The sequence below is a fragment of the Pseudonaja textilis genome, chromosome 4 (genome assembly GCF_049901715.1).
Source record: "Pseudonaja textilis isolate UNSWEBS1 chromosome 4, rPseTex1.2, whole genome shotgun sequence".
NCBI lineage: Eukaryota > Metazoa > Chordata > Lepidosauria > Squamata > Elapidae > Pseudonaja > Pseudonaja textilis.
In genome coordinates, this window is record NC_141993.1 from 88,383,778 (window position 1) to 88,394,538 (window position 10,761).

The 10,761-nt window shown below is 40.0% G+C and overlaps 1 protein-coding gene across 2 annotated transcripts in view; it reads right to left on the reverse strand.

Annotated features, from left to right (window-relative positions):
* The window catches only part of AP2M1 (adaptor related protein complex 2 subunit mu 1), a 33,997-nt gene extending 23,865 nt beyond the window's left edge, over window positions 1-10,132 (reverse strand). Inside the window, exon 1 of one of the 2 annotated variants that reach the window (XM_026721754.2) lies at window positions 9,873-10,132. The gene's annotated coding sequence lies outside the window, so the exon portion shown is untranslated. The remainder of the gene's footprint in view (window positions 1-9,872) is intronic. The other variant, XM_087933649.1, reaches the window with a different exon arrangement.
* Window positions 10,133-10,761: the final 629 nt, after the last annotated feature.

A 10,761-nucleotide genomic window follows, 5' to 3' on the forward strand; every position in this document is an offset into this window, starting at 1 on the left:
TGGGGGTGCTAGAAAGGTCTGTGAAACTGAAAAATGGTCATGAGTCACATTTTTCAATGCCATTGTAACTTTGAACTGTTGTAAGTCGAGAGCTACCTTTATACAGAAGTCTGTATTTTGTATTATAATTATTTCAAATTTGGTTAAGATTCTAAATATGCCACTGTGCTTCTGTAAAACATTTGAACTAATTCTGTGTATCTGAAGGCATTAAATTTGTAATGTTTCTGACCATTCCATGGAGAAAGTCTCAAAAGATTTCCTCTTTGTTTTATTTTATTAAAGGTTAGATTTGCAGTCTATTAGTGATCATTTCTCAGTGGATCTTTTTTTTTTTTTAACCATGACTACATTTTGAAAATATTTAATATTCAGGCAAGAAGCAATTACGCTGAGCTTTTTTCATCTTTGTCCTATATTTTTAATCCTCTATTATTTAATTATAATGCACTGGACACTTTAATTGATACCATATCAAAGATGTTTAAACAAGCTTTTGGGGAATCCTTCCCCAGCGATATAGCAACATAATCCAAGGCTAAAAATTAGCTTAATAGTATAACATTAGGCACAGGCAATCCAAAATGACTTTTGCATCTTGTACATTCCTAAAGTTGAACCTTAGTTTAGTCTACCAGTTTGAATGAAATTTGTTATTTTTCTTTGTCATTCATTGTCTTCACATGTTGTTGGAATCATCTGATTAGAAAGTTAATCTTTGATAAAGCATTAGTTTATTCCTCGCTAGGATGAGTATAAAGCAGTCCTTGACTTATGATCTGAGTTCAGTTGTGAGACAGTGCAGCACAAGGCTAGGAAAAGAGAGGTGCATGCACGTGTGCAAGCGCAAGGAGGTCACAAGGAGGAGGAGAGCTCTGGGGCTGTAAGAAACTTGAGCTGCAGGGCAACACAAAGCCCAGACCCAACCCTTCTGTCCAGGGAAGCCAGAGCTGCCACAGCCCAGTTTCAGCATCCTGCATTCCTGTAACTGCTGGCCATATGAGGCTATTTTCCCCAGTATCCTACAAGGAAATCGCTGAGCACATCATGGGGAAGAAAGTCTTGCGCTGTCAGCAACTGCCCTTCACAGGGTCAGGCCAAGGATGCTTGGTCAGCGATAGGAGAAAGAAGGTCAGCTAAGGTGTCAGGAACTGTGCAGCACAGGGAGCCAAAAGCAATTAAAGAGCCATGGTGGCGCAGTGGTTTGGAATGCAGTATTGCAGGCTAAGTCTGTCCATTGTCAGGAGTTCGATCATGACCAGCTCAAGGTTGACTCAGCCTTCCATCCTTCTGAGGTAAGTAAAATAAGGATGCAGATTGCTGGGGGCAAGAGGCTGACTCTATGAACCACTTAGAGAGGGCTGTGGTTCACTGTGAAGCAGTATTTAAGCCTAAGTGCTAGTTTTGAATAATTCTCTGAAGTTACTCTGGATCCATGAAGGAAAATCCAAGCCTCAATTTATCTTTTTCAGAAACATGAAATAAAAACACCCCTCTAAACTATCAAAAGCTTTTTCCTCATTAATATTATTGATTGCGCTCAAGATATATCCCACGTTATCACTTCCACCAATCCAGTATGATCAAGCTATTTCATCTCTTTCCAAGGACAGCTATGGAAATCTTGCAGTCTATGTTCAATAAAGAGATATAACTCTAGATAGGTTGTATCATTTCTCTCTAAAGAAAAGATATATAAAAGTTTTCTGTTATTAAAGAAGGAAGTTTCAATACTGTCATAAACCATCATCAGTTAAATAATTTGGTAAGAATTTCTCTAAAAGCGTTATAGAGAGGAGTCATCCAGTCCTGGAGATTTATTCAATTTTCATATCTGCACTACTTCCTATGTTTCATCTTCTTGTGGCAGCTTCTTAAGTACTTCCTTTTTCTGGTCTGCAAATTCCATGATCTACAAAATATCTGTAAACTTTCCCTAACAATTTCTCCAGATGTTTTTTTTTTTCATATAGTCAAGAACATTAGTAATCTGATACGTTACTTCTTCTGAAGTTGAAACGTGATTTTTTTTCAATCCCAAACTACTTTTTCTCTTGTTCTTTTACCAACTGATAAGCCAAACATTTCTGCTGTTCACTGTCTTTCACAAAACACTTTTACTTAATGAATTTCCTTATAAGCGTCATTTACTTCCACAAGATCTAGAGTAGACACCTTAAATCTTTTTTTTTATACTGATCACCAAGGGAAAGTTGTATAAAAGTTCAAAAATCTGCTTTTCAATGACTTTTGCTCATGTCATCATCAGCCTTTTCGGTATCAGCTCCTGTTCACAGAGCAGATTAAAGTTGCAGCCAAGAAGACTTTTCCAGTTACATCCCATGTACCAGCTATGCTCCTTCCTGGACTGAGAGGCCCCCACACTCATGCTCTAGTCGCCTCACAGTTGGATTACTGTAATAAGATCTAAACAGGTCTGCCCTTGAAAACCATCAGGAGCTGCAGCTGGTCCAGAATGAAACAGCCTAAGCAAAGATGGGGGCACCACGTTATGTCCCCATGACCCTGATGCTTTATAAGCTGAAGTGATTGGCTTCTGGATGAATTCACGGTGCTGATTATGACCCTTAGAGCACTTCATGTCAGAGGACCCTGTTATCTGAGGGGCCCTGTACCTCCAATTGTCTCTGCTCATCTGGTTTGATGCAGCAGGGTGTGACTCATTAAGTGTCATCATTTGGGATTCAGAAAGCATGCTTACTGTTGCAATTCCTGCCCCGTGGAACGATCCCTCCCCCAAGATTTCTGCAGCACTCTCTTATGTCATTCAGGAAATTGTTGAGGACCTGGATGTTTGCCTACGCTTTGGCAATGTGTGTGTCTGCTTACTTTAACTGGGCAGCCAAGATGACTTTTTACATTTTGAGTGATCCCGTTAGAAATAATTATTCTTGGCGCACACTCCCTCATCACAGTGAGATAGCCTACGATACTTGGGGGTGATGCCACGGCTTTGCCATCATCCATAAAAGGCCTTCAGATGAAATGGAGTAACCCACTTGCATTTAATCTTTCTTTCTTGGACGGTGGATATTTTAGGTATATTGCAATGCAACGTCATTAGTGCATTGCTACATTGTTGGTCATAGAATCATAGAGTTAAAAGGGACCTTGGAGGTCTTTTAGACCAACTCACTGCCCAAGGAAGGAGTCCTTTTACCATCCCAGACAAATGGTTGTCCAATCTTTTCTTGAAAACCTCCAGTTATGGAGCATCCACGACTCCAGGGGGCAAGCTATTCCTTTGACTAATCATTTTCTTACGGTCAGAAAATTCCTCATTTCCAGATTGAATCTCCCTCTGATGAGCTTCCTTCCACCTATTGCTTCTTGTCCTGCCCTCAATTTTCCCCCATAAAAGATTTGTTTTTCAACTGAACTGCACAGCTCATATGTTGTATTAAACATGAAGAAAATTCTGAAATGATTTATATTGGTCTGGATTTTTTACATCTCAAAAACCTGGCATTTTATAACCACTGTATATTGAGTAGAACGTTTGGTAAAATGTGTATTATTCTAACTCCAAACTGTAGAGATATTTTCTGCCTTTGTAACTGCAGTACTATATCTTTTGTCTTTAAACATATATAATTTTAATTTATTCTAAGCAAAATCAGCAAGCACTTTTTCCCATTCCTTATTTTTGAGAAGAATGCACATCTATTAGATGAGCTGGCCAACCACTTTAGCCACAGAGTAACAGCACTACAAAATTCTTGATTAAGCAATGGACTGTTTTAATTACTCTTTTCTATAGAAAGTTATCAAATAGCTAATAGGAATGTCTATATTTTGCTGAGGTAAGGTAAAAAAGCAATCTGACTTAGAAAACCTGCCTACTAAGAACTATTTCACAACAAATACAGATTTCCAGTAACTGTTCTTAGTCATTCCACAGAAATCAGAAATTTTTGTCCTCGTAGTTCTGTCTGAAATGAAAATCAGAGTATGCAGAAAGAATTTGATTAAATATAGAAAAGAGACCATAGGCATCTATTGTCTAATGGTATCAAAATAATTCACCCAGGCTGCACAATATGTGCTATCACTCCAGCTGCCAAGGAAGCCTTCAATCACTAACACAAGTTATAGCATGCTTGCTTCTGACCTATTGAAATTCATCTTTCTAGTTTCTGTCCGTTGGACACATAACAGGTTTAAATTACAAAGAAGTAAATTTCAATTGGACAATGTTTTTCAATTGAAAAACATTGCTAGCAGTGCTACCCAGCAATTGGGAACTGCTTTGTGATGTAATTTTGTGGTAATGAAACTGGACTCTTTAATATTATGTAAAGCAGCCACTAGAATTCAGGTTTAATTCAGACAATCATTAATTCAGACTCATCTGATCACCTTTTGCGAACTTCAAAGTCAATGGGAAAGCCAGAGTCACTTAACAACTGTCTAACTTAAGATTTCCAGTGGTTCACTTAGCAACTGTGGCAAGAAGGATCGTAAAATGGGGCAAAACTCACTTATCTGTCTCACTTAGCAACAGAATTCTGGTCTCAATTGTGCTCATAAATCGAGGAATACCTGTACACAGATTAACTGGAATCATCATTGTTCATATATACCCCAAATTATTGATATGATTTTTTTCTTGCTTTTATAGCAGTATTCCACAAACGAATAACAAGTGAGATGGGACACCCTTGGACAAAGGTTTTTTTTATGCAGTGGTTTAAATATGAAAGAATGATTCACCATAAGTACTTCTGCTTGCTGTTGTTTCAACTCTACCTCTTGCCTGGGGCAATGGCTTTGAATGATTATGCAAAGAAAGCCTGTCCACAAAGATAATAAGCAAAAGCTAACAGTAGAACAAGTAAATTCTGCTTTGGCTCCTTATCTTTCCCTTCAGATACATCATTTGACCTCAGTTTCTGGTTCTTTACATCAGTTTCCTCATTAGCAACAAATAATTTGAAGGGAAATGTAGGCAACCTCTATGGTAAAACTCACTGTTACCCTGCATTATTCAAATAGACCTGATGCAATGGAGCAGTTAAAAAGTTTTACACATTAAGTAACTTTCTGACAGCAACAGTTTCAGGAAAGCAATGGGATAATGGTGCCAGGAGTAATTTAATTTGAAACACAGTTGAGAAAAATATACAGAAATATTCAGATTTATCCATAAGTATATAGGCAGGTTTCTACTAATAAAGTATAACTTCCCATATTCTATCAAGTTTACCAAAATATCAGAACAATAAGGCAGCCTTATGCTTTAGGTTAGGTATCTACAGGAATTCCATCTCACTGACCAGAAGCTCTCTCCAATAGTCTAATTCTGAATATTTGCTGCTGCATTTTGCTGGCTGAAGCAGCACAGGTATATTCATAATGCATTATTCCACCTTGTTGAAAAATCTTTTTTCCTGATCCCCTTGAAAGAGATTTTTGGCATGGCAGTGGACTACTCTTGGCTTCCTACCTTAGCAGATTTGAAGGTCCGTGCCAAGGTTGCAGACTCGAGAACACCTTGGGGTTTTATGTCTGCTACAGCATCCATTAATACATCCCAATTACCATCTCATCTCGGCATCTTCCAACAAAGTACCGTATATGCTTGAGGTGGTTATATTTCAATGGTGTTATCAGTATGAAAATGGAGTCATTTTTTTTACATCTCCACTGCCATGGACAAAGCACTTTATGGTTAAATTTTAGATTGTGACAGTTGCTATAAACCATCAGAACTGAAAGACTAAAAAGATCTGATCCAAACACCTTATGGGTTCAGATTCAGTGGCTCTTTGTGTTTGGGGATTTTTTCCACCTAATCTGGTTGCAATATAATCACGGATTTGGTTGAAGTATGGGTCAGAAAGATGACCCAGGTACTAATTCTAAGTACCCCACCAGCAAAGCTCAGTAGTTAGTTAATCAAGGCAATAAGCACAATGATGTAAACTGGCAGGAAGATGGAATGCAAGCAATGTTCACAACCCATATGTCATATGGACTCTTCTCAGCTTGTAGATTTCAAAAATAGACAGTGCAAGAGGGAAATGGGAGCTGTATTTGTCAGCTTAACCTTTGCCCCCTTCAGTCAGGTTAAATCTGCTTGGCTGGGAGAGTCTTCCCAGTTCAGGGGATAATTAACACTGCTTTAAGTATAGGATGAATCCCTGCATGCTTAAAGGATATTAACATTCAGCTTTTTAATAAATTCTGTTATATATATTCCAGAATGTATATTACTATGGTTGTATATGTTTATGTTTTTATCTATTACAATTGCTTAGAATTTTTACAACTAGGCAGTACAGCATATTAAAAACTGGAAAATAAAAGTGGCTACTAAAAATCAACACTGAAAATGCACTTTCTTGACCTGTACCTAATCAGAAGTAATCTAAATCCTCAATTCTTAAATTATTGGGAAAGTAGTATCCTTGCAACTGAAAATATATCTGAATGACACTTATTATCTGGACCTATTTAAATCAGGATTTCGTCCATGATACGTGACTGAGCCTCTTTGACTACTATGGTAGATGACTCACACTGGAAATTGCTGAAGATGTTAGGGTGAAGCTTTCTACAACATTGACTATGGCGTTCATTTGGACTGTGCAGTAGACTTGGGCCTCAGAGACATTGATGATACATGCTCCTAATTCCAAGGAACCAAAAATCATTCTTGAACATTGCTTAATCTTGATGATGGAATAAATAAGAACAAGCCAAGATGGAGTGTTGTTAGTAAAAGCCTGAGTCCAGATTCTACATGGGGTTGCATTCTTTAAGGATGAGGTTTGAGTGATCCTTGATCATCAGCTATTAGTGGATTTAGAAATGACAGTTGCAAGGAAGACATTTGCATAATTACAATTACCATGTTCATCGGAACTTTTCAGCAACCAGATTTAACCCTTATAGATATCCTGGTTATAATTTACCCTTACAATTGCAATGCATCGTATACGATGCTACCCTTGAAAAGTGCCCAATGGTGCAAATAAGAGTCCAGTGGTACAAAATGCATCACTCAGCTATAGGATTATTCAAGATCTATACTGAAAGATCTGAACCATCTATCAAGAGCCTTACAGACACAATTCAAATTATTGGTATTGACAGATGCTCTTCAAAGCTTGGTATCTAACATGGAACTACTACTTGTATTAGTAGAAAAGAGTTTTTGAAAATTCCCCACTGACAAAGAATCCAGGCCATCTGTCTGTGAAACATGGGACTATATGATGCACTCAATAAGGAGATGCATTTAACTCCCACTCCCCCTATGTTCAAGGATCGCTTCTGCCAAACACTTCATTAGTAAGAACTTTTACTTTATGTATCTATGTATCATATTTGTATACCACGCTCTCCCTCCGAAGCCAGCCTGTAACAGCTTAATTTTAACTGTGCTGTATGTGGCTTCATTTTAGACTTGCTACTATAAGCAACTATAGTTTTTGAAGAAATAGAAAAGTAGGGTAAAAATCTAATAAGTAAATTTGGTATCTTTCATTGTGAACTACAGCACATAACCATCTTTAAGCAAATATCATTAGCATTACAAAAATAAACCAATTATCATTTAATGATAGCCATTAACTTAGATTTCTGCTTATTCAACACACATAATTTCCCCAATCTTCAAAGAGACAAGCAGACATCCTTCAAACTTGACATGAAGTGACAGGATTTTTCTTTGCAGCCAAAATCTCCTGGATACAGTCCAGGCATCCATGCACAGGAAATTCTTCTGTTCTCAGCCTTGATACACAAAGTGTGGTCTATTATTGCTGGTATCTTGCCAATTAAACCAAATAAAATGTTCTTTGCCCATAACTGTGGCATTCATAATCTGAACAAGACAAACTGTCCTCCAAACTTCAACAACATGTTGTCGAAATATGTGATGTGTTACAATCACTCCAGAGGTTCTCAAAGTAAAAAAAACCACCTACAACAAGGACAAGATGATGCTTAAACTGTCTCTTTAAACTAGGAGTATCAAAACCCAAGTGCTGAAGAACTAGCCAACCTGGAATCACAGACACAGATCTCAAAAATCTGATAGCCAACCTTCTATGGTTGTCTCATCAGAAAGGCTCCCTTTGAGGTTAATAAATGAGTTTTGGTGAGAAAAAGCAACAAGTGAAAAGAAAATGATTTAGAGACTTTTTCTCACTCAACTATAATAGTTCAAACACAGCACTGCACGTCCTCCCATTTTATCCATATATGCACCCTCCTCAGAATCTGCTCTCCCCAAACCCATCATCCTTACCCAGCTTTGCAAATGATGGAATCTGTAATCCACCTTTCTAGAAAACCATCTGATGGAAGGGTAATCTTCCCTCCCTTGTTCTTAGAGATGGTGCCCAGTCAGTCCTCTGCTGATCTCATTGAAAGTTCTAGCTGCCCTTTGGTTTCCTCACTTGGGCTGATCGTGATTCAAATGCTCTCAAGGGCACAGAAGGGGGCGGGAAAGAAAGGACAATTTATCTACCGAACCCCCGAAAGCTACATCCATTTATATGGGTGTGTTTAATGAAAAGGACCAGCGGTCACATAACAGCAGTCTTCCAGTGTTTGAGGGGCTGCCACAAAGAAGAGGGGGTCAAGCTGTTCTCCAAAGCAGCTGGACAAGAAGCAACGGATGGAAACTAATCAAGGAGAGAAGCAACCTAGAACTAAGGAGGAATTTGCCATGAGAAAAAATAACCAGTGGAATCGGGTATGTCTAGTCTGGTGAAAAGAAGGCCCAGGGATGACATGATAGCGGTCTTCCAACATCTGAGGAGCTGCCACAAAGAAGAAAGTCAACTTATGCTCCAAAGCATCTGAAGCCAGAAAAGAAGCAATGGAAGGAAACCAATCCAGGAGAGAAGCAACCTAGAACTAAGGAGAAATTTCCAGACAGTGAGAACAATTAATCAATGGAACAGCTTGTCTTGTGTTTAACACTTACAATTAAGGAAAAAGAAGAAACTGGATATTTCTTGACATGGGACTTATTTTGCGAATGGTTAGATAATAAAAACAGAAGTTAGAAATATGCGGATATAAGAGCAGGATAAATGTTATAAAGGAGACTTGTTAAAAGTAGATAAGTTAAATATTACTGTTATTACAGTATTAATATTGCAGTGAATACCATTCTAAACATTTTGATTAGGATTGCTTAAAAATAATTGTGCCCAGACAATACACCGTTTGATTGAAATTGAATTTTTACATGTTATATAAATAAATAAAACGTGGAGGTGGGGGGGCAAGAAGTTGTGTTTAAGAAGAGATTGGACGACCATTTGTCTGGAATGGTATAAGGTTTCCTGCTTGAGCAAGGGGGTTGGACTAGAAGACCTCCAAGGTCCCCCTACCCACTCTTCTGTTATTCTATTACTTTACTCCGTCCTCTCTCGGATTTTACGGTTTGTTGCATGGACCTCCTCTATAAAGTAGCGGTTTTATAGGAACGACAAGCATGAAAACGCCCCCGATACATGAAAAGTCCACCCACCCACCCACCCAACCCATGAAGAGACCCTGAATGGGCGCCCAATCCATCCCCGCTTCAGAGGACACGCGTGGCCCCACAACACCCCGGCAGGCCGGCCGCCCCAAGTCCCTGAGGGAATTTCCACTGCAACTCCTCTTCCAAGCCCGTAACCCCTCAGCTCCCCAGGCCCGGCCTCGAGCGGACCCCCGGGAAAGAAGCGGCGCCTCAGAAGAAGAAAAAGCGGGAGAAAGCAGTCGCTCGTTCAAGGGCGGGGCGGAACGAGCCTCCCACGGGAAGCCACTTCTGACCCGCCTCAGACGAAGTAAGCGAGGTTGGCCGGCCGGCTTTCCTTCCCGGGGCGTTTGACGTGCCGACTCACCTGGTCCCGCCGACGGCAGAAGAAGCAGCCGCCGCGTCCAACCCTCGCCCCTTCTGGTAAGATGGCGGCCACCCCCCCTCCCCTCCTCAGTTATCACTGCAGCAGTGGCCCGGGGCGCATGCGCGGCTCACGCCCGGCACGCTGCACGCATGCGCCTATCTCTTGGGTGGGCTAGAGTGACTTGTGCGGGGCGGTTACCAACCGGTGAAGGATCCCGGCGCTGAGGCAAGGAGGGAAAGACTTCTAAGACCAGCATGCACCGCGGTTAAAATCCGGACCGGCAAGGCATCACGGTCTAGATAGGCTTTAATCCAGCATTTGAGTGCAGCGTAGATTCAATATTTGCAATTTGATAAGATTTTCTATGGTTTTTTTATATGTAGGCTTTTGTATAATTTATTCTTTTTTAATATTGCAAACCGCTCAGAGTTACCCTGCGATAGGACGGCCAGCAAATGTTATAAATAAAAAATAAATTGCAAAAATGTGTGTGCCTGCACACACGTGCCCATACGTGGTTTGTTGCAACCTGTTCAGTGGGATATGTGGGCTAAATAGTAACCCCTTTGATAGCTGCCTTAATTAATACAAATCACCACATCCAAGTGTGAATAAGGTAGTCCCAATAAGATAGTCCTCAATGAGTCTGCCTACCAAGATGAAGTGGACCAACGGGTGATTTCGTGGTGTGGAGATAATAACTTGATCCTCAACACCAGTAAGACCAAGGAGATTATAATGGACTATAGAAGGAACAGATCAGGTATCCAGCCCTTGCTTATCCATGCAGACCAAGTGGAGCAAGTGGCCAGTTTTAAGTTTCTGGGTGTTTACCGTAAGAGGACCTGACCTGGGATTGCAGCTCTGGTCAAAAGGGCCCAGCAGAGAT